Source organism: Lytechinus pictus, chromosome 12, assembly GCF_037042905.1.
Source record: "Lytechinus pictus isolate F3 Inbred chromosome 12, Lp3.0, whole genome shotgun sequence".
Classification (NCBI taxonomy): Eukaryota; Metazoa; Echinodermata; class Echinoidea; order Temnopleuroida; family Toxopneustidae; genus Lytechinus; species Lytechinus pictus.
The window spans coordinates 17,204,611-17,211,598 of record NC_087256.1 but is presented as its reverse complement, the minus strand read 5'-3'; positions in this window follow the sequence as shown (position 1 = coordinate 17,211,598).

Here is a 6,988-nt window from a genome sequence, read left to right as displayed (position 1 = left end):
GTTTAAGGGAAAATTAGACTTTAGAAATGAGAAAATACTTAACAAAGCAGGCTTCCTATTCCACGTGTTGGTACCATGAAAGCCACAAACTGTACATAACTGTTAACAGAGGTGTTGTGGCTCAGTGGATACATGTAAAGTCTCCGGACTTTGAACCACAAGTTCCAGAGTTTGTATCCCACCGCAGTACTCGCATCCTTTGGCAAGGCGTATATTTATATTTGCCACTCTCCAACCAGATGTAGGTAATGGGTATCATATAGGAAGGAATTACCTGAATGCTCGAGCACCCGATACGCGTACATGTAGCAATGCTTAAGCCGGGGTAATAGTATGCAGCGCTTAAAAAGATTGCATTAAGCGCTATTAAACCTACATAGAGGACTGTACTTTTCGAAGGGTGTTCATCCGGTTGAGTGTAATGAACCTGTTGGACGACAATTTTCAGCAAGACAGCATTTTAAATTAAGAGGCTTTTTTTTTTTTTTTTTTATAGGAGGAAATTATAATTTGTTAACAAATTTTCGGCATTACTCCTATTTGTTTAAAGGGGAATCCAACCCAAATAAAAACTGTTTTTATAAGGAAAAGAAAAAACAGACAAGTTGATTGGCGAAAGTTTGAACAATATTGGACAAACAACAAGAAAGTTATGAATTTTTAAAAGTTGTAAATATTGGTAATCACTATACCCATGGAGACTTCAAATTGGCCGCTTATGTGATGTTATAGTGATGTAAGGCAAGGACTACTCTTCCATGTACTCCATTACATATTATGACTAAAATGTCATTTTTCCCAAAAGTTTTATTTCAAATTATATTTTTCTTTCATGAGGACATAAAACAATATACTTCCTGGGTTATATTTAGATTACTGCCCTAGGGGAATGGGTACTTGGGAGAAAACCACAAATCCCTGATAATAAAGTACATGGCCTATGGGAAAATTGTCCTTGCCCCTTGTCATAATTTACTTACTCAGTTGCCAATTTGAAATCTACATAGTATTAGTGATCTCAGTTTTAAAGCAGCTATAACTTCCTTATTGCTTGTCCGATTTCTTTCAAACTTTCACCATTCTGTTAAATTTATTTTTCTCCTTCCCAACACAACTTTTATGGCCAAGGCTGGATTCCCCTTTAAGATCAGTATGATCGATCTGTAATGAAAATCATAAGATCAGTATGCTCGATCTGTAATGAAAATCATAAGATCATAAGTCAGAAAAAATTGGAACCAGTGGGATTCGAACCTGCCATCTACTGCTTTCCGGGCAGCGACTCAACCACCAGGCTATTCTGGTTCACGGCTAAGCCATGATGAACTGGAATTCAAATACCCTCGATCCTCTTCTTTCTGACTCATTAATATTCAAATGCCGTCCGCCGTGGACAATAGATAGTAAATTAAGAGGCTTTTTTTTTTTTATAGGAGGAAATTATAATTTGTTAACAAATTTTCGGCATTACTCCTATTTTTTTAAGATCAGTATGATCGATCTGTAATGAAAATCATAAGATCAGTATGCTCGATCTGTAATGAAAATCATAAGATCATAAGTCAGAAAAAATTTGAACCAGTGGGATTCAAACCTGCCATCTAAGACAGCATTTTATTAGGAAATGACTGCTTTTCTGTTGTTTTCATCCTTTTGCAATGCCAAATGAAGTGTCCAAATATTGCAGATTATCTTGTCTCCTTATCATGCCAATGGTATTATTGGAGTCTCCAATATCGATTTTCAGTCAGCCGTGCACGCGCACCTCAATGTCGACATGCTTGAGTCAAATTTTGGTAGGGTGTCTGAAGCCCCACTTCAAAGTGTCTACAGAAAACAGGGGAAAATGGCACAATTTTGGGGGCAAATTCAGCCTGCAAGAAAAATATGATCTGTATGGATTTTCAAATGACAGGATGTATGAAAAGATAAAATTCAGTGCCTTCTTTTGATGCTAAGGACAAATTTATAGGATATTTAGAGATAAATTGGAGATAAATAAAGAGATAAATTGCAAACCCTTATTTCTATGTGTTGAGATTGCCAATAACCCATGCGCTACCTATTGAATAATTTCTGTTTGGCACAATTTTGTTCACACTGTCGCAATATTACATTATGATCTGATTTTCAAATTAAAAAGTGTTAAGGATTAACTGACACTCGGTGGACAAGACTTTTTCATCAAGAATAAATTCTTAACAGCTCTCGGAATCTAAAAATTTGGATTTGGGCAAGTCCAAGATATAAATGTCGGAAATGAAGTTGTATCCCATTTACATGATTTAGGGCTAGGCCTATATCTAGATATCAGGAATCTCAGGGGAGAAAATTTCAGATTTGTTCGCGGTATATGCACATGAATGGGACGCAATCCCTGGCTCCGCGGAGAGTAAGCACAAGTTAGTGAATAATTTTTACTCTAGGAGCATCCTGGCTAATTATCCCGCCAAAATTAATTCAGCATGCAAAGAGTTAATAAGCAAGTTTGACCCCTTCCAAATCCGGCGCCGAAGACAATTTTGTTCGGAAAATGGCTTTAGAATATTTACATATTAGAATAAGACAGTCTTTTCAAACATTAAAATTGCCAGAGTTCTTGTAGTAAAAAAAAAGTGTGTGGCTGCTTGCCTTTGTTTTCTTTTAGTTTAATTAAACTAGGTAAGTTTTACTATACTAGTTTCACTTACAAAACTACAATGTAGATCAAAAGCTTCAGTCTCTGTTATATTGGTTGTTCTGCTGAACTCCGTTGGCTCCACTCACCAATTTACAGACATGACAGAGACCGAAGTTCTAACTCGATCTGTGTACAGCTACAGGGACACATTGCCAGTCTATACAAATTACAATGTATTTTTTATGTATTATTAAGTTCGGATAAACAGTCCAGGGGTGGTATTCTGAAAATTGTCTTAACTTTTCTTGTAAGTCAGCAAGATGACAGCTCGCTAAAATTCTCTTTAATTGGTATTCTGAAAATTGTCTTATCTCTGTAAGGACGTCCCCTATTTTATCTCTGACACGCCCAATATTTCATCATCAACCAATCATATTTAAAGCTTGTTATATGCTTAGGTCAACCAATAGAAGCAGCTCTTCTGAAAAATAATGAAGCGCATTGGTGAGATGAGGCATAATATCCGTGCGCCTCCGACGCTTAATATGCTTGTGCTCTTCTGTGCTAAAAATACATGTGGCTCTTCTCAAAGACATATTTTCTCTGAAAAGATTTATCGTCTCGAACACCAATTTTTTTAATTGCTAAAAAATCTACAAATATCGCATGCAACAATAAGTTACAATAGCCCCCTACCTCTTGTAAATTTTCTTGTATTTTGCAAGAAAGTTAAGAGAATGCAAAGATAAGAGAATTTTCAGAATAACTTTTATCTCAATATGTTATCTTGCGCAAGGCCAAGGGGATATTTAATTATTTATGCACTGTTTTTAACTTTACGCATAATTCTAGCTCTGACATCATACCGCTCAGCGAAAGTTACAAGAAAATTTACAGAAAAAGATACAAGAATTTTCGGAATATGGATTTTATTGTAACTCTAATTCTAAAGGAGTAAAGTTTATAAGAATAGACTCTATTTCTTTTAATAGGGTGTCTGAAGCCACACTGAAAAGTGTCAGCTTAAAACAGGCTGATTTAGGGGAAAATATGGCACATTTTTTCTGGAAATTCAGGCTGCTATAAAAACGTGATCTGAATTAATTATTAACTTGTGTTGGCATGTATGGAAAGAGAAAATTAAGGGGCTTCTTTTGACAGTAAGGACAAGTTTATAGGATTATTTGAAATGAGGATTTAGAGATAAATTGCAAACCCTTATTTGTGTGTGTGTTGAGATTGCCATTTCTCCATGTGTTTTCTATGGGAAAATGAAATTTTTGTTTTGCACAAATTTTTTCACTTTGTCACAATTTTTCATAGTGATCTGGTTTCCAAATCTTTATAAAAATCATACCATCAGAAAGAGCATAAAAATTCCTAAATATTAGGCACTTTATGGACAAGTTTTTGGCATTAATAATACATTTATAACAGCTCTCGGAAGCTAAAAATTTGGATTTGTGTGTGTCCATTTTTTAACTACACAGTCTATAGCAGGGAAATGCTGAAAATTTACCTAATTTCATTCTTCTTTTTTGCAGCCAATAATTGGATTTAAACAAAAAATGTTATATTTCTGTCAGTCTGATGGTTATTTCTCTTCAAAATCACGAAGAAAATGGGATATTTCTTGAAATAAGAAAAAAAAAAAATTTCTCCAGACACCCTAGCCTAGCCAGGCGGCTTCTTGAGAGTAAAAATCATTTACTAACGTAGGCTTACTCTAAACGAATCCAGGGAGTCCTCCCTATTCATCTGCGTGTACCGCAAAAAACCCTGAAACTTTCGCCCCCGACTCCGAGATTTCTACTTTCCTTCTAAAAGATCTAGCTCTAAATCATGTACATTTCTACGCTCTCGTTGTTATTTTTAAACAAAAATTCATCAAAAAAATGAAAAAATATTGTGAAAAGACGGAAGAGACTTGCCCGATGCTCGCGTTCGTAACGTTGGGGAAGTACAATAAGAAACAAGATGGCGGCGTAAACATCGGGCAAGTCTCTTTCGTCTTTTCACAATATTTTTTCATTTTTTGATGAATTCTTGTTTAAAAATAACAACGAGAGCGTAGAAATGTCGGAAATGAAGTTTTATCCCATGTACATGATTTATTCGTACACAGACGGCTCGCTATCGTGCAGCCACCATTAGGGGACTTACAATGCAAAATCCCCCCGTTGGGGCTCTTCAATTTTTGTCTGTAATGAATCAAACTTTTGAAAATTAACGCGTCCGAAATGCAAATTAATATTCCCTCTTGGCATTAATTGCCAAAAAACGGGGAAAAATCAAGTTAAAAGTAGGGTGTCTGAAGCCACACTGAAAAGTGTCAGCATAAAACAGGCTGATTTAGGGGAAAATATGGCACATTTTTTCGGGGAAGTTCAGGCTACTAGAAAAATGTGATCTGAATTGATTATTAACTTGTGTTTGGCATGTTCAGGGGCTTCTTTTGACAGTAAGGACAAGTTTATATGATCACTTTAAATAAGGATTTAGAGATAAATTGCAAACCCTTATTTTTGTGTGTGTCGAGATTGCCATTTCTCCATGCGTTTTCTATGGGAAAATGAAATTTCTGTTTTGCACAATTTTTTTCACTTTGTCGCAATTTTTCATTGTGATCTGGTTTCCAAATCTTTATAAAAATCATACCATCAGATAGAGCATAAAAAATTCTATTGGACTCTTTATGGACAAGTTTTTGGCATTAATAATAAATTTATAACAGCTCTTGGAAGCAAAAAATTTGGATTTGTGTGTGTCCATTTCTTAACTATAGTACACAGTCTATGGCAGAGAAATGCTGAAAATTGACCTAATTTCATTCTTCTTTTTTGCAGCCAATAATTGGATTTTTTTCAAAAATGTTACATTTCTGTCAGTCTGAAGGTCATTTCTCTTCAAATTCACAAAGAAAATGTGATATTTTCTTGAAATAAGAAAAATAATTTTTTTCTCCAGACACCATAAAAAGGAACAAAAACAGTGACTTACCTCGGCTGTCGCGCAACTTCACCTCCCTGTTTTATCCGAACTTATATACATAAACATATGGCCATTGAGTCCACTCCTAGTACCAATGAGGTCCAACATTACATGTATGGACCTCATAGGCGACATCAGTAGTATTTTTGATTAGAAATCTCTGAGAACAGGATATTTATATATTATATCACAAGTACAAGCTATATTCCTTTCTCTTATTTAAATTATAATTTTATAGTGTAAATGCATCGTTAGCAACAACAAAAAAATGAAAGAAATGAAGGGGAACTTACATTTTCACGGCTTTTTCCTGATTTTCTGGGCAGCTGCTCTTCTCTTCTGACTCGCGATCGAAGCTGATATGAAGATCACGTGATTCGCGTTCTCGTCAGCTGATCGGTTGGTTATTCTTTTCGTCAGACGTTAATAATATATATTTTATAATGCTAGCATTCATCGCTAATTTAGGTGAAAGAGATTGAAGTTAAACAGCGCCAGGTCTGAATCATAATTATTTTGGAAGAGTGTATTTATACACTCGATCTCATACCTGACGTAGACGGCGCTATTCAACAAATGCACAATCATCATCATCATCCGTTTAAGTACAGTCCACCAGGTTGGTGTATTATCGTACTTGTAAAAAAAAAAAAAAAAAAAAAAAAAATATGCGCAGTCTTAGCGCAATTGGATTTTCTGCACCTCAGCCTTGAAGCTGGCTACTGAAGTGCAGTTAACTGTAATGGCAGGGAGAATATTCCACAGTCTAATGGCATCGGGAATAAAAGTTTTCTGATAAGTAACAGTGCGAGCATGTGGGACGTGTAACCTCATCTGATGACCACGAAGCGAAGTGGAAGTAGCAGCCTGGTTGAAGTACTGTACCTTTGGTACATCAACAATTGTGTTTACCAAGCGATAAACCATCACCACCTTGAACTGGGCTCTTCTCTCTTCAAGGGTGGGCCACTGTAGCTGTCGTAGCATATCGGTGACACTACTAGTGCGACGATGGTCTCCCATGGTGAATCTAGCATATCGTCGCTGCACCATCTCCAGCTTCCGGGTGTTGTCCTTGGTGAAGGGGTCCCACACTTCACATCCATATTCCAGGACAGGTCTGAGGAGAGATTTGTAACATAGAACCTTGACGCTTCTTGGGCATGAGTGCAGGTTACGTTGCAAGAAGGCACGTGTAGAGTTGGCCTTCTTGGTGACCATGCTAATATGGTGGTTCCACTTCATGTTCTGATGAATATGAACACCAAGGTATTTTGCAGAGCTGACCTTTTGTAAAGGTTGATCATAAATGGAGTATGTCATGTTTAGTGGATTCCGCTTGTTGGTTACTGAGATAGTTTGACACTTCTGAGGATT